Raw genomic sequence first — 21055 nt, forward strand, 5'->3', positions numbered from 1 at the left:
AAGATGATACAAAACACGTGCAAGCAAAGCAGCTGTCAACAGTTAAATGAACATTCAAAATGGCCGAGCTTAACGGTGAAAAGCTGAAATTAAAAAAAATGAGTTTGTTGTTGGCTTTTTATGCGATATTTAGTATCCGAACTCTTTTATGAGAGTTCTTCATTCTTTCTACAAATACGAAAAGTTGTGATTACAGCTTAGGGAATTAAGCAGTTAATTCTACAAATTTAGTTTTTTGTAAATGTCATCAATACATTCGTCAAGTTTCGTTTTATCACCTTCATAGCAGAACCAGTCAAAAACGCTACTCCCTACCTGATACGACCTACCTTATGAGCGCGCAATGTAAGTGGACAGTGAAAAACGCTACTCCCTTCTCTCTTTGATGTAAATGCCGGGAGAGTTCACGGCATTTGGATTTTTGCCGTAGAAACGTAGCTCTCTCACAACGCAGGGTTGCCAATATCGATATACTGTAGTAATTATCAACTTTTATAATTCAATCTGTTCAATATGTTTGAAATTTTCTTAAAATAACTCAAAATCAGAGCCAAATGCTTTTATTTATAAAAATATAAACCATTTTTAATAGTTTGTTTTCAGTTTTGATATTTTATATTATAAAAAATTGTAATTGAAAACATAGATGTGTACAAAACAATATATGCGTATTGAGCAAAGGCAACATTGTTCAAATGAAAGCAAGTCAAAGATGGCTGATTTCTACGTGCTCATCTGTGCACACATTTTGCCGATAAGGAAGAAAAAGGAGGGAAGGGAGTAGCGTTTTTGACTGTTTCTGCTATAAGACATTGATAAATCGCTGTCTTTGTATAAACCTACAAGTGACCAATCCTTCATTTTTCACTAACACATACGCAAAAATCGACTACAAATAAGGCCCTTGGTACGGGTTGTCCCTAAATATTCTACTAAAAATTAGGCACTTGGTTTGAGTGTCCCCCAAATATTTTGCTACTAATTAGTCACTTGGTACGGTTTGCCCCCAAATATTCTACTACTAAACCGTTCAAATGCCTCAAATCTGTTATAGTGTGTCGCCTTGTTAGGTTTTAAAATTTATAACTTTAACAATATTTTTATAAAATATTCAAATATTTTTCTATTATTTAAATTCCTAAATATTAAATTTAATCAGTTTTGTCCAAAATATTAATTATTAAATCAATATATTATTAAATGTTTCCAATTTTATAAAAAAATATCTATATAATATTTTTGAAAAACGATGTATTTCGTGCAACGGTGTAATGTGTCAAATCATTTCAACGGACATTTTTTTAAGTTTTTTTATATTAATTTTTGGTTTTGTTAAAATTAACACAAGTTGATTGTTATGACTTGTGTTGTTAATGTTTACAATGGAATTGTACCCAATTTTTTTATATTTATTTTAGTTTTTGTTTAAATAATTACAAGTTGATTGTTTTGACTTGGAATTGTCCCTGATTTTTTTATATTTATTTTGGTTTTTGTTTAAATAGTTTCCAGTTGATTGTTTTGACATATATTGTCAATGTGATATTTTTAATGTAATTAATATTCATGAATTGTACCTGACTTTATATATTTTTATAATAAGTAGAATGATTTAAAATTGTATATATAAAAAGGGTGAAAATAGGCCTCCTGGGGAAGCCTCCATTGCAACCTCAGAGGTGGTGAGGAAGAGCAATAAATATCCAAAAAACCTTTGTTTCAAAAATATTCTTGAAAGTTTTTATTAGTGTTTTCCGTTACAAATACTTTTTCACTAAAAAGTTGATCTACTACATTTCTTTTAATTACATCTCTGTGCTTAAAAAAGGCAGATTTCGATCAGGTGATCTCAGCTGTGGAAAATTCTTGGAAAACAGCTGATTCTTTTGTTACTTGTAGGGTTATACAATGATCGCTCTTTTTTCACGCATTCCGCCGACGGACTCGTCACAATGCCCTGACTGGTGTGCCAATCAGAGATAAAGAGATGTTTAACTCCTTTGCTAATTGCTAAACGTCAAAACCTAGTGAACTTTGACAGCTAATCGAGTTCAGTAGGTTTTGACGTTTAGCAATTAGAAACGAGCGATGGCCAGATTGAAATCTTACCAAAAAAATATGTAAACGGAGAGATTTGTTGCACTTACAAAAAATGTAAAACAATGAAAATTAAATAAATTTATGAAATGTAAATGTATTTGATAAAACATTTTGTAATATCAAGCATCATAGTATTATTTTCGATGGGAAATTATTAAAAACATTTATTGATTAAGAGCTAAAAAGCTTAAAACCTTTTATTGGGTATTCAAAAGTCAAAAGTCAGTTGTTTTAACATGCCATACAAAGATTTAATTTGATTCTCTAGGTATTAAATAACCACTAAATAGTAGTTTTTATTCTTACTAAATGTTGGGTGTTTTAATTTAAATGTCCAAAAATTAGTATTTTGTCCAATCTGGCCATAATGGAAAATGTTATAAAAAACGCTTATTTTGAGGCGCTCTCACACTGGAATAAGTTTAACAACCCTTTATCCCTGGTGCCAATCATACCCATTAATTTCTTCAAAGCGTCCGAGTTGGTGAACTAAAGGCAAACACTTGAAAATATGTTCAGCAATTTTCGGGAACATTACACCTACAGTAGTTAATTGCAAATGCTGTACAAAAAGTTGGCCCATTTGTTGTTGAAAGTGTCCACCTAACATTTTGTGATATATTTTTTTTTTCTGGACTGAAGTGATTTTAAAAACTGTTCTTTATTTATACAAGGCCATTAAACGAAAAATTAGCATAATTGTTGCAACCATGGTGTTGTTGAATCGTATTCTGGCAAAGGTCAATTGGACAAGCAACGTACATTTTATACAACTGCACACATCAGAATTTCTATCTTCAATTATGAACAAATCAATAAATTTGTAGGAATATGTATAATCAAGTACTTACATAAACACACAATTTCACGTTATTTGACGTCACACCAGCAAATTAGAAATGGTTAAGCGTCACATAAAAGCACTAACTAAATAAAAAATTAGTTTTTTAGGCATTACGCAGCATGCATACCTGTGTAGCAGGATCGCGATGGTTTTTAAATGTGAGTTGAAAACAGAATATTAAGAAAATAATTACAGAAACTAACAAAGAGCTCACAGTAGAACCAAGAGCCTAAAGTTACAGAAAGAAATTTAATATTTTTATTAATTTAAAGTTATACCTATACTTTCGTTTTATGTGCTGTTTATATAACAGCTTCGCCCTCAAGCCAGCATAAATATATAAGTTTATGTTTGAGCTTGTATACATATAGACGCAGATTTTTGCGAGCCGAGGAAAAATAATTTGGATTTGTAAAATATATCAAATCGACAAGAGCCATGTTGCCACTTTTGTCCCTTATTTCTGCGCTTTGCGGGATTGACACTTTTCTTTTCCAGAAGAAACATCAGAAATTGTTCAATTTATGATTTTTAGATTTTGCCATTGTCGCTTTTAGGTAAAGGCATGTTCGGGGAGATGTGACGGTGTCTGCTTTTATGAATGAATCGTCTTTGCTTGTTGAAACTGCTCTTGCGCTCATGAATGAAAATGCGCATTTTACTCTAAATTTGGGCATCGACTGTTTGGTTGCCATATTGACTTATGACGCTGCTGATGCTATTTGAGACGATTGTTGTTTTTGTAGAACAATGTTCGTAGGTTTTGTGGGTGACATATTTACAAGTGTGCGCATATGTGTACATATGTAGGTTTGAGTATAATTTATTTTTTCGGCAATAATTTCGGCAAAAGTACATATTTTGAACCGCACCGAAATGTGTACTCTTTATTTATTTAAGACTAACTTATTACATGTCTCGGCGTATAATTATTAATTAGTGTATGTGTTTGATTAATTTTTTATATAATTAATAACTTTTATATTATATACTTAATTATTATTTCGTGATTTATATGATGTTTTCTTTTCTCTTATAATTTAGTTTTGAATTAGCTTTAATTTTCTGGAATTCAACAACCATTTTCCTTTTTTGTTGTCTTTTTCTTTGTCTCGGTGTCTTTTTTTTGGAATTATTGCCTGTATTTGTGGAAATTTTCACTTTTTGTTTATGTTTGATTAATTTTTTATGTTTATAATTAATACCTTTCTATATTATATAGTTAATTATTTTTTCGTTTTTCATATGAATTTTTCTTTTAGTTAGTTTAGCTTTTTTTGGAATTATTGGCTGTGTCATTCCGTCATTAACCAATTGCTGATTTTTTGTTTGACAAAGTCGATCCACGTCCATTGGGACTGATGGAGATCGTCGTTGTTGAGATTGATCCCAAAGATTTTTTTGTTGTTATTTATTTACTGTTTTTTTCATCCTTTAATTTGGTATGTAGTGATGCTGGTGTCTCCACTTGGTGGGAATATGGTATTTTTGTTTTATCTCCTCCAGGATTCAACATTGTCCGCTATTTCAGAAACTGCGAATCTTGGTGAAAGTATTATCCACTATTTCAGGATTTATACTTTTGTACCTTGTTCCACTTTTTCATGAATTGAATCTTGATAAATTTGCTGCGTCCGTTTTTTCAGGATCTGCTATTGATTCATTCTGGAAGTATTGTCCGCTGTTACAGGACTTATTCAATAGTGAACACACATTAAGTAGAACATTATTACTATGTTCCGAAATTACTGTAGCATCAGGTTCTAAAGGCAGCTCACAGTTTCCTTTCCCGTCTTAACGTTAGATTTATATAAGGGGTATTCAGACCGAAGCCAGTTAATTTGGTAATTCAAGCTTGCCAGATGGATAGTTCGTTACTCGGTAGAACGATAGTCTGTTAATTTTACAAAAACAAAATATATGTAAAAAACTACCGAATAACGACTAACGAATTAACAAGGCTGGTCTGATACCCCTATATTTAAGAAATTAACTTTCAAAATATCGAAATTTATCGATAATTCTATTACACTCTTTCTGCTTTTTAAAAAAAATTGTTACACCGGATTTTTATTATTCATTATTCACTTTTTGCACAATATATATAGTCTAAATTTCTTAAAATTACTTGCCTAAATCTAAATACGGTATTTCCCTCGCTGCAGCCCACAATGCACTTTTTCCACATTGTAAATTAATATGTGATTTACATATAATTATGTACGCAAATTACTTTTATGGTACTAACGTTTATATTTGCTGATTTATATTTATTATAATTTATATATTTAAACAAAACTCATTCACTTCATTCACTATTCACTTGTTCTTCACTACTTCACTTTTTCCTAATTCTTTTTTCTGTGAAGAAACGATGGCCGTTATGAATTCCTCCATTCTAATATTATTTTGGCGGGATTTCAATCCGGTCGTCTCTTTTCTTCCAATTGCGCAACGTCAACACCTACTCAATGCAGTCAACTGTCAAAGTTTGGTAGGTTTTGACGTTTAGCAATTGCTATCTCACTTCCAGTGAGAGAGGAGTTGGGGATCTCTTTATCTCTGCAGTACACGATGTTACATCATACAGACCAATTTCGCTGCTGCCAGCTTTATATAAAATCTTTAAGAATGTACTCATAAATAGACTTAAACCAATAATCGGTCATAAACATCTAATACCAACACATCAATTTGGCTTCACTGACCACCATTCAACAATTGATTAGGTACACCGAATCGTTAATTTCGTTGAAAATACAATCGATAAATAAACGTTTGTACGGCGGCCTTTTTGGACGTGTCTCAAGCTTTTGACAAAGTTTGGTATACGGGTCTACTGCTCAAATTGAAATACATGCTACCCAAACAATTTTGTGAAATAATTTCTTCATACCTAAAAGATAGATACTTCCACATTAAACAAGAGGATACATATTCAAACTTGCAACCAATAAAAACGGGTGTTCCCCAAGAAAGCGTGTTGGGGCCAATGCTTTATTTGCTTTTTACCAGTGACCTACCATCTGATTCTACTTACATATGTATATGACAGCGACATTTGCGGATGACACAGCTTTATTAGCAGATGGAGAGACAACTTCAGTATCTAGTCGACGAGTGCAAACAGCACTCAACGCAATTACTAAGTGGGCATCTAAGTGGCGCATAAAATTAAACGACACCAAATCAATTCATGTCGATTTTGCCATGAAAAGCCGGCATTTTGTCCAATTTATACAAAAAAACATTCCTATACCACATCATAACAGTGCTAATTACCTAGGTATCACCTTAGATGCTAAGATACGCTGGGGCATGTCAGGAAATCCACGCTATCAATACAAAACAAACTGTTATTATTAATCAAGTCTTAAAGCCAGTTTGGGCCTACGGAGCCCAACTATGCTACAAGTCAAAGCTGTATTGCCAGCATTCAGCGCTTTCAAAGTAAGGTACTATGAACTTTAGTTAATGCTCTGTGGTACATTAGATCTGCTGATCTGCACAGTGGTTTAAGCGTAATTTCATTGGTAAATGAGATCTCTAAAATTGCAAAGTCTCACGAACTGAGGCTTAGACAGCACGTTAATGAGAGCCTCCTCATCGACTCATCGTAACTGCTGGACAAGAAATCCGGTTGAAATACAAGAAGCCTTCCGACCTAGTAATAGAACAGTGGCAGCAAATGTATTTCTTAATATTTATCTTTCAAGTATTTCTCCTTATTAATTATAATAGAATGTTTTTGTTAGTATTTTATTTTTATATACTAGAAGCAATGCAAAATAATAAAAGAAAACCATTTTTCTACAAATTAGAATAGATTTTATTTTTTTCTCTGTAACTGTTTTTCATTTCCAATTACTTTCTCTACATCATTCTTAAGCACACGAATCACCAGATGGCACCATATGTTTGTACAATTTCGGTCATATGTCGATTTCGGCCGTTTGTATCATTGTAGAAACATACAAGTAACAAATGAATCATATGGTCGCCAATAGCTGAGATCACCTGATCGAAATAGTTGATTTTTCGGCACAGAGATTTAAATAAAAGGACTTAAAAATAGTAAAGAGCAATATAGGCGCGTTACCAATATATTTTTTTGGGTGTTAGGTTCCACAAGAGGCCTATTTTCACACATATAATACATACAATACTAAACAAAACTATTTGTAATAACTTAAACAAAAATATATATTGATACAATAAATAAAATTTTAATAAAAACTAGGTAAATTTAGTCTTTATGAATTTTAATAATCGAAATATATTTGAAAATTTAATAAAAACATACTTAAAGTAATAAATTGGATAGCATAACACGGCAACATACTCTTGCCTTTTCTAAGGCATGTGGCCGTTTTAGTAGTAGAATATTTAGGAAACCCTAATGAAGTGCCTGGCTTTTTGCCCTGAATCGGCCTCATTCTATGGCATTCTTAATATAATTTCTGTCATTCTATAAGCTTTCGCCTGTGTATGTTTGGGTGAAAATTATAGGATTTGTTACTTGTATGTTTATACGATGGTTTGTATGTTGTTAAACGCTACCATAACTTGTCCTTAAACGTTGTTTTCAAATCTACAAGCTGTTCTATCTTTCTTCTCTCTCTTTCATCATGCACAGTTTCAAAGTCAGCGGTTTGATTAAACGTATGACCACCCTGTAGCTGAAACTGTAAAAAAGTAATTTTTTAAGGTCCTTTTGCCTAGCTTTATTATAATACTAATGGATGTACTAAGCGCCACTAACTTTAAACAGATATCGGGTGATATCACCGCCAGCAATGTCCAGTCGTTTTTAGTAAACTTACATCAATCATTTTTCCTCGATTCTTCAGTAGATTCGTGAGATATTCAGCAGCTAGAGTTTTGGTGTTCTTTGCCACACCATTCCACAATGTTGAACTTTGCAGGATAACAAATTTATCGCGAATCGATGACCTATCAAAATACACTTCTTATATAGAAAACTATATTTAAAATAATTATTTTTAATTAAAATATTTATGAAATAAGTACCACTTAAAACGCAAAAAATTCTTGAAAAATTCTGCAATCTGTTACCTCCGTCTTGCTGGGAAGAAAGAACTGAAGACACCTCGGTGTTGGTTCGATCGGGATTATTTTTTTGAAGCGGAAACGAATTTAATAACACTTAAACATTGAATTAAAGTTACATTTGGGTACAATTCCTTTTACTTTGGCGGTGGGGTCGAATATCCGTAAATATGGGGTATGTGCTGATAGGGGAGCTTCTCCAGAGGAGAAATATGCAAAAATGCTGCGTTGCTAACACATAAACTTTTTTAAATATTGTTACAAAAAGTAGTATTAAGTTGTATTTGTATTACTATATGCATCCCTGATTATGAACAATAGCTGTAGGTATATGGAATAGCATTTGTCTTGTTGTAGACATCTGGCGCCACGGCTGTCTGCTTGTCGAAACAATAGACATCTGGCGCCGCACTGTCTGCTTGTCTAGTTAAACAATTGCTGAGTCTGGCGCCGCGACTGTCTGCTTGCGTCTGGCGCCGTATAGCCGTATGTTCTGGTAATTTCCAGACGCGATATTCTAGAAGGACACGTCGGCATCAGCGAGAAGTGCGTGGCTATATAAGCCGTGGCAGCGCCAACGTAATCATTCAGTGCTAAGAGTAAACTGCTATAGTGTAGACGAGTTGTGAAATAAAGAGTTGTTGAATTAAATTAAACAGTTTTGGTTTTATTTGTCAATCCAGAGAGAGATACGAACCTAACAAAGTGAACTAGCAAGCAGTAAATTCGTAACAATTGGTGTCAGAAGTGGGATTGTCAAATAATCCAAATTCAAGATGGTTAAATTCGGAGAATTGAGAATTCAGCAATTAAAAAAAGAACTGGAGGAGCGTAATTTGCCGATAAGCGGGCAAAAGGCGGATCTGCAGGCACGATTACGTGAAGCAATGGAAGCGGATGGAATTAATGTGGACGAGTTCGAATTTGATGGGCCAGGAATTTCTACAAAGGTAGAAGAAAAATTAGAAGAACAACGAACATCATCAAGCGTAGACACTAACATGTTATTAGTGGCTATTAGGCAAATAGCAGAAAATGCAGTGCAAACAGAAAATCGCCTGGCACAGCAAATAGCTGAAAATATATCACGAATAACAGAAAATGTAGTGCAAACAGAAAATCGTCTGGCACAGCAAATGACGCAAATAGCTGAAAATACATCACAGTTAGAGTCTCGCCTTACACAACAGATTACAGAGAATAATACACAAGTGCAAGAGAAATTTTCAAAATTTGAAGACGAATTAAGCACTTTAAAAAATGACGAAGAAAATTTAAAATCAGAAGTTCTTCAATTAAGTAATCGTGTGCGAGAACTGCAACTGCATGGCCCTGCACCATCAACAAATATCCAAAGATTGAAGGCACCCGCATTCGATGGAAGTATTCCATTTCAAATTTTCAAACTTCAGTTTGAAAAGACAGCAATGGCCAATAATTGGAATGCAGCGGACAAAGTGGCGTCCTTGTTTGTATCATTGAAAGGACCTGCGGCAGAAATCCTTCAGACTATTCCAGACTGTGAACGGGACAACTATGAGGCATTGATGAGTGCGATAGAAAGACGATATGGTAGTGAGCACCGGAAACAAATATACCAGATCGAACTGCAAAATAGGGGTCAGAAAATGAACGAGTCATTGCAAGAGTTCGCAACTGAAATAGAACGACTGGCTCATTTGGCAAATGCAGATGCACCTGTGGATTACATTGAGAGGGTAAAAATTCAATGTTTCATAAATGGAATTCGTGATGTGGATACCAAACGCGCCACATATGCATTGCCAAAAAGAACGTTTGCTGAAACGGTTTCGCACGCCCTCACACAGGAAACAGCTTCCCTACTAAGTAAACCAGCACACAAAGTACAGAGGGTTGAAATGGAACAACCGGCGCTGATGGAAGAAATGTTGAAGACTCTGAAGGCAATTGCTGCACCGCGAGTAAATACAACAGGAAGATGTTTCAACTGTGGAAAAGCGGGTCACTTTGCCCGAAATTGCAATATAAAGGTAAACCCATCAAAACGGAAACAACCAACAGATAACGAGGACGGAGCATCCACATCTCACAAGTCGTTAAACTAAAACGGAACAGTTCAAAGGGGCGTGAGCTGGTTCCCACAACTATTTGCCCCGCCATCTCGATATCACAAATAGGTCGCCATGACAACAATCTTACTATCAACGGCATCGTAAATGGACGAATGTCAACGCTTACTTTGGATACTGGTGCCACACATTCAATCATCCGACCGGATGTGGTAAGAGGAACGGTTGAACCACTAGTCGGTTGCAAGCTTCGAACGGCCACCGGGGAGGAAGCAGCTGTCGCGGGAAAAGTGTTTTGCGAAGTGATGATTGGTACCCTGGAAGTTAATCACACCTTCATCGTAGCAGAAATCACGGATGAAATTATAATTGGAGTAGATTTCATGATTGATCACGGGGTTACTTTGGATTTAAACAAGCAAATGCTGTTTTGCCAGAACATGGAGATGCCTATAAACACCGGATATGTGACCAACGTTGAAAGTAAGAGGGTGATTGTTGATGATAATCAGAGTATTCCACCAAAATCTGAGGCGATTGTTTGGGCTAAAGTGAATGGAGGAGGTGGGACTGAAGAATTGTGGATTGTGGAACCAACAAAAATAGATACACCCATATTGGTAGGAAGAACGCTTGTGAAAACTAGAGAAGACGCCACCATTCCGGTCAGAGTAGTGAATGAATTCAACACGCCTATAAGTCTGAAGAAAGGAGCAGTAATTGGACAGTGCCAGAATATAAGTGCAATAGCACGATGCGAACGGTCACAACAGAAGCCTACTATTGAGCCACAACAGATAAGTCCTACACTCCTAAATAATTTGCTGAACGAACTGCATGGAAATGAAAAATTAAAAGCAGAAAATCTATTAGAAAAATACGCATCCATATTTGCAAACGAAGGAAACACAGGAAGAACCGGCATTGTCAAACATCGCATAAATACCGGAGACGCTAAACCAATCCGACAAGCTCCGCGTAGGGTTCCACTAGCAAAACGTGAGGATGCTAACAAAATTATTGAAGACATGCACAAAAACGGTGTAATCGAACCTTCAATAAGTCCATGGAGCTCACCTATTGTCTTAGTTAAAAAGAAAGATGGTAGCACCCGTTTCTGCGTAGATTATAGGAAGTTGAATGATGTCACAAAGAAAGACAGTTATCCTCTACCAAGAATCGACGATACATTAGACACCTTGTCTGGAGCGAAATGGTTTTCTACATTAGATCTACAAAGTGGATATTGGCAAGTCGAGATCGATGAGCGTGACCGTGAAAAGACCGCTTTCAGTATGGGCGACGGGTTATGGGAATTCTCTGTGATGCCATTTGGGTTATGTAATGCGCCTGCAACGTTCGAGCGACTGATGGAACATGTGTTAAAAGGACTCAACTGGAAGACATGTTTGGTGTATCTTGATGACATTATCATCATGGGAAAAAGTTTTGATGATCATCTGAAAAATCTAGAGGAAGTCTTTCAGCGAATAGCATCAGCCGGATTACGCTTGAATCCCAAAAAGTGTTCATTATGGAAGAAGCAGGTCACATATCTCGGACATAAAGTGTCAACTGAGGGGATTCACACCGAGGAGGGAAAAATAAAAGCAGTTAAAGATTGGCCTCAACCCACCAACATACATGAACTCCGCAGCTTCCTCGGCTTATGCACGTATTACCGCCGTTTTGTACCTGGATTTGCGAACGTGGCTAGAAGTTTACATGATTTAACAAAGAAGAATCGCCCGTTTGTATGGCAGTTGGAACAAGAAAAAGCGTTTGAGCAGCTGAAAGAACTACTTTGTACGGCACCAATGTTAGCTTATCCAATACCTGGAAGGAAATTCATCCTGGATACAGATGCGAGCGCTTATGGAATTGGAGGTGTCCTGTCTCAGCTCATCGACGGACAAGAAAGAGTAATTGGGTATTACAGCAGAGTGCTCGGGAAACCAGAGAAAAACTACTGTGTGACGCGAAAAGAACTACTAGCTGTGGTAGAATGTGTAAAACATTTCCACAAGTATTTGTATGGACAACGATTCTTGCTGAGGACTGATCATGCAGCATTAAAATGGTTATTACAGTTTAAGAATCCGGAAGGCCAAATTGCACGATGGATCGAAAGATTGCAGAATTACGACTTCGAAACGGAACATCGAAAGGGGATTCACCACAAAAATGCGGATGCATTATCACGTCGCCCTTGTCCACTGGAATGTAAACATTGCTCCAAATCAGAAGGAAAAGAAGGTATAATCGACGTGCGATTACTGAATATAGAACCTGAAGATGATTGGACTCCTCACCGCATCAGAATCAATCAGTTGGAGGACCCTGATCTTGCAAAGCTGATAATAGCCAAAGAAAATGGGGTACGACCACCAAAGGAACAAATAAGTAGTGAGAGTCCAACTGCAAAAGCATATTGGGCCCAATGGAACAGCATAAACCTCGTTAATGGATACCTTCATCGTACCTGGGAAAGCGAAGATGGCAAACAGTCTCGTCTGCTGATCATAGTACCGAAGTCCATGATCCCGAAAGTATTGAAAGAATATCACAATGGACCTAGTGGAGGGCACCTTGGGATTACAAAAACTATAGAGAAGATTAAACAACGGTTCTACTGGATCGGTTGTCGAGATTCCATAGCAGAATGGATAAGTAATTGCGTAGAGTGCATGGCAGCTAAAGGTCCTAAAGCCAAAAGTCGCGGCAGGCTACAACAGTACAACGTGGGATCACCATTTGAACGAGTCGCAATGGATGTTGCAGGTCCGTTCCCAACCAGTACGGCCGGAAACAAATATCTACTGGTTGTCATGGACTATTTCAGTAAATGGCCAGAAGTATATGCCTTACCAAACCAAGAAGCGAAGACAGTAGCCGAAGCGTTTGTAGAAAATTGGATAACAAGGTTCGGAGTGCCCGTCGAATTACACTCAGATCAAGGCAGAAATTTCGAATCTTCCATTTTCCAAGAAGTCTGTACGTTATTGGGCATCCACAAGACACGGACAACAGCGTTACACCCACAATCAGATGGGATGGTAGAGAGATTCAACCGAACGCTCGAAGAACATCTGCGGAAAATCGTTGATAAAGACCAACGGAATTGGGACAAGTGCATCCAGATGTTCCTGCTGGCGTAACGATAAGCGAAGCACGAGGCAACTGGTTACACGCCGGCAAAGATTATTTTCGGATCTGATCTGCGACTCCCTGCTGATCTTAAGTTTGGAACGAATCCTACAGCTGTAAGAAATGATGGAGATTATTGTTCTGCCTTAAAGGAAGAAATGAATGAATTGCATCTAATGGTAAGACAGCATACGCATCTGATGAGCAATAAGATGAAGGACCGGTTCGATCAAGCGGCAAATTCAAAAGGTTTTGAAGAAGGTGATCTGGTCCTGTTGTACAATCCACTTCGAAAGAAAGGCTTGTCCCCGAAACTGCAGACAGCCTGGGAAGGACCCTATATGGTGATGAAACGACTTAATGACGTGGTATACCGCATACAAAGAAATGGAAAAGCACGATGTAAAATGAAAGTAGTACATTTGGAGAGGCTCGCCCCATTTGGTTCAAGAGGATTTGTGCCTAATCGGGACGATCAGGCTTTAGTGGAGGGCAGTGTTACAAAAGTAGTATTAAGTTGTATTTGTATTGCTATATGCATCCCTTATTATGAACATTAGCTGTAGGTATATGGAATAGCATTTGTCTTGTTGTAGACATCTGGCGCCAATAGACATCTGGCGCCGCACTGTCTGCTTGTCTACTTAAACAATTGCTGAGTCTGGCGCCGCGGCTGTCTGCTTGCGTCTGGCGCCGTATAGCCGTATGTTCTGGTAATTTCCAGACGCGATATTCTAGAAGGACACGTCGGCATCAGCGAGAAGTGCGTGGCTATATAAGCCGTGGCAGCGCCAACGTAATCATTCAGTGCTAAGAGTAAACTGTTATAGTGTAGACGAGTTGTGAAATAAAGAGTTGTTGAATTAAATTAAACAGTTTTGGTTTTATTTGTCAATTCAGAGATACGAACCTGACAAAGTGAACTAGCAAGAGTAAATTCGTAACAATATTTCCGATTAAAAATACAAAATTTTTTATTAATAACACATGGTATTTCTCAATGTTTTACTAAATGTTTTCACACTTTTCACTGTAAATATAAAAAAACAACTTTAAGCACTGAAACAAGTTTACATTTAACTTTTATGTTTTTATTCTTTAGCTAAATTTACTAACTAAAAAATCACTTAGAACAAACATGAAGGATTTTTCAATGACAGCCTTTTCTTTATTTGTATTTTTGCATGATTATTTTTTCTATAGTAGCTATAAAAATAAATTTTTTTCATAGCTTTCTCAAGCTATGATAGTGTATGCGAACACTTCGCGACTTCGATGACTGAAGTATTTTTGCGTAGTACCGTTGGCGGCCTTCGGCCGCACTCTTAAGAAAATAAAAATATTTTATTATTTAATTACGTAATATTATTACATAAAATTACTTATTTGTTTATTAAATTTAAATAAGAAAAAATCAATATGCAAGGAAGAATGTTTTAGTGGCATTTAAAGTTGAAAATTACCACTATTAGATGTACGTATTTTTGCGATGTAAAATTAATTTTATACTTATGTTTTGCACTTTTATGTCCGCTAGCGCTTCACTAATTTGTACACATTTATTTCATATTACTTAGTGCAAAAATAATTTTAATTCAAGATTTAACATGACCTTGACCGACGGCAGCATTAGTCCGGATTAAATGCGCATTTAATAAGATACAAATTTGTAGGTGACAGACGGCAGCTATGTGAGTTTGAAACTCTGAAACAGCTGAGTGTCATTTTTATAATATTTTCAATTAAAATGGATAGAAGATAAGCATTACGGCTGTTAGTCGACCAATTTTCACAAAACCATTTTATATTACAAAGACATATCAACAAGTTATTTTTAAAACTGTATCATAACAAAATACTATGTTCAGACCGACACTTAATCACACGATTTCGGCTGTTGAGTAGTTTATTATATTAATCTTATGAATTTATCAAGATTTCGCCATATAAAATTGTCTGACTTCATCGAAGTGATTTGAAACTGATTTACTTTAATAATGGAATTCTGTAAGCAGTCTCTAGTCACTAATTGAGACAATTTGAGGTAAAATCTCAATTTGTGACTAGTTAGAATAGAATAGAATATTAATTGAAGTTCTGCACCGCGACCTAGGGTCTATTGTGTCCTCTCCTATATCACATGACCTCCCAGAGCCCGAGCAGCCTGAACAGTTCCAGTAGTTTGCCGGGCGCCAGTGAGGTGATGTGATCCCTGCTGATATAAACGGAATTCAGGGCCTTGAACCTTTTTCCACAGATTGCTGTGCAGTCCAGGATTAGGTGGGCTGGTGTTTCCTGCTCCAGGTCGCAGAACCGGCAGTTAGCACAGGAGACCATACCCATGTTGGACAGGTGCTTCCTGAGCTTACAGTGTCCTGTGTAGACTGCGACGAGGATACGGAATTTCTCACGGGGGAGGTTCATTAATTCTTTGAACCTGGAGAGGTTATATCCTCCTAGAAGCAGCTTGGCGTGACGCATACTTGCCGCCTGCCGCCAGTGCCACTCCCTCTCCTCTCTCTCCTCCGTGCGAAGCAGATCCTTAAGAGTGTGGGGTCCTACTGCTATATACGGCTCTGGTCCCAACATCTTGGACGCTGCCGCCTTGCGTGCCAGTTCGTCGGCCTTCTCGTTTCCTTCTACTCCCTTGTGCCCTGGTACCCAAATTAGGTGCACCCGGTTGCACAAGGACAGGCGGTTTAGCCTTTCTATGCACTCTTCGACTAAAAGCGATTTGGTCTCGTATGATGATCGCTTTTAGTGCCGCTTGACTATCGCTGAGAATAGCTATGCGCTGGTTGCGATAGTTGCGGCTGAGGTTGACTTCAGCGCACTGACTAATGGCAAGAACTTCAGCCTGGAAGATGCTTGGGAGCAGCCCATAGGAATGGACAGCTTAGTACGCGGACCCGCGATACCTGCCCCAATGCCTTCCGGTGTTTTTGAGCCATCAGTGTACCACTGAATGGTACTGTCTTCCAGCAGCCTTTCCAGCGTGGAATCATTCCACTCCTTCTTGCTGCCTAGGGTTACTTTGAAATTCTTCTTTAGGTTTATTTTCTTCGTTGTGCCGTCTCTTGGGAGGAGGGCCAGCGGTGTGCTTTCCGCTAGAGCGTCCATCTGTCTTAGTTGACATTAGCAGCATGGTGTGCTTTGCTGCTAGCTTGATCACCTGATGCAGCGGTGTGAGCTCTAATATGACTTCCAGTGCCACCGTGGGGCATGTGCGCATTGCCCCCGAAGCACAGACACAAGCAAGTCTTTGCAGCTTTGGCAGTCTCTGAATCACAGAGGACTGCGCTGCTTTGGTGGCCCAGGCAACCGCTCCATAGGTGACGATAGGCCTTACTATCATGGTATACAGCCGTCTAATGATATTTGGCTTGCATCCCCATGATCTGCTGGCCAGGCGTCTGCAAATCATAAGCCCTCTAGTTGCTTTGGGCAGCGTTAAGTCCAAATGCCTGCTCCATCCTAACATTGGGTCTAAGGTGAGGCCAAGGAATTTGACCTCCTTAGACATTTCCACCTCTGTGTCTCCAATTGTTAGGGACCTCAGGTCCGGAAAAGATCTCCGCTTAGTGAATGGGATCACGGTGGTTTTTGCTGGATTGATGTTTAGCCCTACCGTGTTGCACCATCCTTTCGCCAAGTTTAGGGCCCTTTGAACAATGTCACAGAGAGTGTTCTCAAATTTGCCTCTCGCCATTATGACAATGTCGTTCGCGTACCCTTGACAGCGGATTCCATTGCTGGTAAGCAACTCGAATAGTTCGTCTACTATCAGGCTCCAAAGCAGAGGGGACAGTACTCTACTCTGTGGGCAGCCCCTCGTGGTGCCAAGACGAATCTTAGTTTCTCCAACTGTTGTTTCTACAACCCTAGTGCGCAGAAGGGCTTCTATCCATCTGCGTATCGGGGGGTTAACGTTCCTTCTCTCGAGTGCTTTGATAGCGCTAGTGTGAGACGCATTATCAAAGGCACCCTCAATATCAAAGAAGGCGCAGATCGCAACCTCGCCATTATCCAGCGACTCCTGCAGCTCAGACGTGAGTTGGTACAGAGCAGTGTTTGTAGATCTACCCGCTCTGTACGCCTGTTGTCTGGCATGCAGGGGTGCGATCTTCAGCGCTTCCGATCTGATATGGTTGTCCATTACTTTTTCCATCCCCTTCAGCATAAAGAATGTGAGACTTATAGGCCGGAACGATTTGGCTAGCGAATAGTCGCTCCTCCCTATCTTGGGGATGAAAATTACTTTTGCAATTCTCCATGGCTCAGGGATATACGAAAACGCCAGGCTGTCTCTCATCAGCCCTAGCAGGTGTGGTAGGAGAATGTCCATACCTTGCTGCAAGAGGGCCGGGAAGACGCCGTCCACTCCCGGTGACTTGTAGCTCGAAAAGGAGGCCAGTGTCCACCTGACCGAGTCTGCAGTGAACAGGTTCCTTGCAGTCAGCCAGTCTGAGCGATCCGGCCTACGTGTGACCGAGGTTGGGGTTAGGTCAGCTTGAACCATCTCCGGGAACTGCGTTTGTAGGAGTGTTTCTGCCCTCTCCTCCGCGCTTGTCGTATAGATCCCGTCCTGTCTTTCTAGGGATAATACTGTGTCCGTCTTACCCTTCGACAACGCCTTGGGCAGTCGAGCTGCCTCCGGGGTCGAGGAGACACTATCACAGAATTTCCCGAAACTGTTGGACTTGGTAAGCCTAATCTCCTTGTTGTAGACTGTTAGGTGCTATTTGTAGTCCTCGCAGCTGCCTGTGCGCTTGGCTTTGTTGAACAGCTTGCGCACCCTAAGTCTGAGGGCTGAGAGTTTACTGGACCACCAGGGGCAGCTTTGTTTGCTAGTGGGCGATTTCAGTGGACAGGCACAATGATAGGCGTTCACAATGGATTGGCTTATGGCACTCAGTCTGCTCTCCAGTCCAACTGTGGTGGATCTAACATCCGCCTGCTCCACTTCACTTATATTTTTACTTAGAGTCTCTCTGAAAATACCCCAGTTCGTATTTCTAGGGTTACGAGTTGGAGGTCGGTCCCCGACTATCACCCTCAGAACAAAACGGATGATCCTGTGATCTGACAGTGAGGGCTCTTTTGACACCCGCCACTGTGAGATCAGCCCGATCATGTTGTCATTGCTCAGTGTAATGTCTAGGACCTCCCTGCGGACACTAGTTATGAAGGTTGGTTCACAACCCACATTCTCTATGCTAATGTTATTACTAATTATAAATTCAAGAAGTGGCTCACCCCTCACGTTGCAATCCGTGCTACCCAATTCCGTGTGATGCGCATTTGCATCGCATCCTATAGTCAAGGGAAGATTGTTGGCCCTGCAATACTCCACCAGACTGAGTATCGATGGGGGGGTGCTGTGGCTGTCTCTCCCGGAAAGTATGCGGATGCGAGGATGAAGTCCGATCCTTTCTTGTCCTTCACCTGCACCGCCACCAGACCTTGCGTTAGAAACTCCGAAATACAGCAAAAGTCTATATCGGCTCTAACGACTACACAAGAACGGGGTCTCTCGCTAGAGAGATCCCAGATTACCTTGCTCCTTCTCGTGTTGAGGCCTCTTACCTCTTCTCTGAAAACCCAAGGTTCCTGGATTAGAAGGATGCCCAGGTGATGTCATGTAGGTTCACCTGAGCCACTTCTATGCCGGTTCTGGAGCTTATAATATGGGTTCGCTGAGAGACAGGTCTTCGTCCTCGATCTCTTCATCGACCTGCATCTCCAGCCCTTCCAGAAGCTCTTGGATTGATGGCATCGTGCCTCCTTGCTCGTTGGGGGGCTCGTTGCTACTGTCTACATCCGCGGCGGTGGTCGCAACCTGCCCAGCCTAGATGGGATCGTTGGGGGACTCGTTTTGCTCTCCCGAAACCACAGCCGTAGTCGCCTCATGCGCTGCTGGGCGGGTTACGGGTGGAGCCAGTGCTTCGGTCGTCGTAGTTCCTTGTCTTGTAGACGTGGCCTTGGGCCTCCATGGCCTCACAACGATCTTGCCGAAGCGGAAATTCAACCTGAATCCTTTCTGCCTGATGTACTTATAGGATTCATCGTCCATCGTGATGTTGAGGTTCCACCAGAACCCTCAACACTGCTTGCTACGACCTTCCACGCCGAGGTACTTAAACTTTCATTCTTGTTTCTCACCAGACTGAGCGCGAAGTCGTAGCTTTTGTCTGCGCTTCTGGGGAAGAACGCCACCATGCTGTGTAGTTGTGGAATTTCGTCACCTTTTCTTACACACAGGGCCGGACTCTTCCAACCTCCTAGCCTTAGCGTGATATCTTTTAGCCAGGTGGCCGACTTCTCATTCTGGCAGTCGACCAGCAGCATGCCGCCCTTGAAGAATATGCCGTTAAAGGCTCCGGTGAAGCCTTCGCCGACAGATAGGGCATCTACAATGCATTCCTGGAGAGCCGTCAACTGTTCGAACCCCAGGGCCTCCGCCGGGTAGTTGCGGGGCAACACTGCCATCCGGATGCTGCTTACAGCCTCTGAGTATTTGCGGCTTGCGGTTCTCATCGGCTGCTGGTTGGGGTTGGAGCGCTTTCCACTGGCCTCCTGTGGCTTATCTTCTCTTACCCTCTTTGGTCTTGGTGGCTACTGAGGCGTTATTTGGCCACTCTTCCGTTTCTCCATTCTAGGTGCCTCTTGAGACGGCAGCCTTGCTTCACGCCGTCCCTCCAGCGAGGCTGCGTGAGCTCGGCGACGCCTCCGATTTTTGCGTCTAGTTGCCGCCGATCCACCATTGGCACCTGTGCGTTGTGCATTATTAGGAGAGGGGTTGTTCCCACTGCTCCTACTCAGAGCCCGCTTTTCAGCTGACTCTGGTGTCATGCCGTCTTCCATGAATCTAAGGTACCACTTAAGAGTGGCTTCACTCATTCCCACCCTCCTCTCTGCCGTCGATCCTGATCTTGTTCTTTCGACCGTTTGGCCCGTGTTGTGGGCCTCCCGGTCTAGTTTTAGTAAGGGGAATCCAAAAGTCCGCTGCGCCAGAGCCCCTTGACGCAGTAAGGCCACCGTTACTTCCCAAGGCGGCGCGGTGTTGGAAAGGCTATGCAGCATCATCCCTGGTGTTTGGGAGATGCCGTGCTGTGCTACGGTTTAAGCCCCTACACCACGACAAGGTGCCTACCATTCGCAGAGGTTGTGACTAGTTACTATTCACTCAAGAGTCTTTAGCGTTAGTCTCAAAATAGTGACTCAAATTTGAGACCTGATAGTTAGTAGGTCACAAAAGTAAAAAGATCTCTTGTTTTCCATTTTGAATATACTCAATAGAGATTGTTAAAGATATTAATCGATTGTTGTTTTTCTATATTTTTTAATCAATTTTACATAAATTTCGTAAATATTATGAAACAAAATCAACATATGTTTTTATATTTATTGGTAATTATGTTTTTTGTTACAGAACCTTTTAAATTTGCAATCCACATACTTATTTTCATGCAAGCGTAAAAACCTCTTTGAATAATGAAATGTAATCGACTTTGTGACTGTCACGTACAGAATAGAAAAATCGTCTCACGTCACAAAAATTTTCTCTAATTTAAACCTAGACAACAAAGTGCTTTTATATAATGCGGTCATAAAGCCGATTTGGATGTATGGCATTCAACTGTGGGGTACGACCTGTGCAACTAATATAGACATAATACAAAGGTTCCAATCAAAAATGCTTAGATCAATCACGTGTTCACCATGGTACATGCGTAATGAGAATATCCATAAAGACCTTGGTATTTCTATGGTAAGGAAAGAAGTAGAAGACAGCAGAATTAAATATATATGTAAACTCCGTGATCACCCAAACCCTTTGGCT

At 39.8% G+C, this 21055-nt stretch overlaps 1 long non-coding RNA gene across 2 annotated transcripts; it reads right to left on the bottom strand.

Moving 5' to 3' along the window:
* Window positions 1–1713: 1713 nt before the first annotated feature.
* Window positions 1714–6534, bottom strand: LOC125778163 (uncharacterized). Of its 2 annotated transcripts, none has more exons than XR_007422529.1 (2): window positions 2952–6534; window positions 1714–2891 (listed from the first exon to the last, which is right to left on the bottom strand). It is a non-coding gene; the product is annotated as an uncharacterized LOC125778163 (long non-coding RNA). The 2 variants fall into 2 exon arrangements; XR_007422528.1 differs by having other exon boundaries at window positions 1714–2895.
* Window positions 6535–21055: the final 14521 nt, after the last annotated feature.

This window comes from Bactrocera dorsalis, chromosome 4 (assembly GCF_023373825.1).
Source record: "Bactrocera dorsalis isolate Fly_Bdor chromosome 4, ASM2337382v1, whole genome shotgun sequence".
Classification (NCBI taxonomy): Eukaryota; Metazoa; Arthropoda; class Insecta; order Diptera; family Tephritidae; genus Bactrocera; species Bactrocera dorsalis.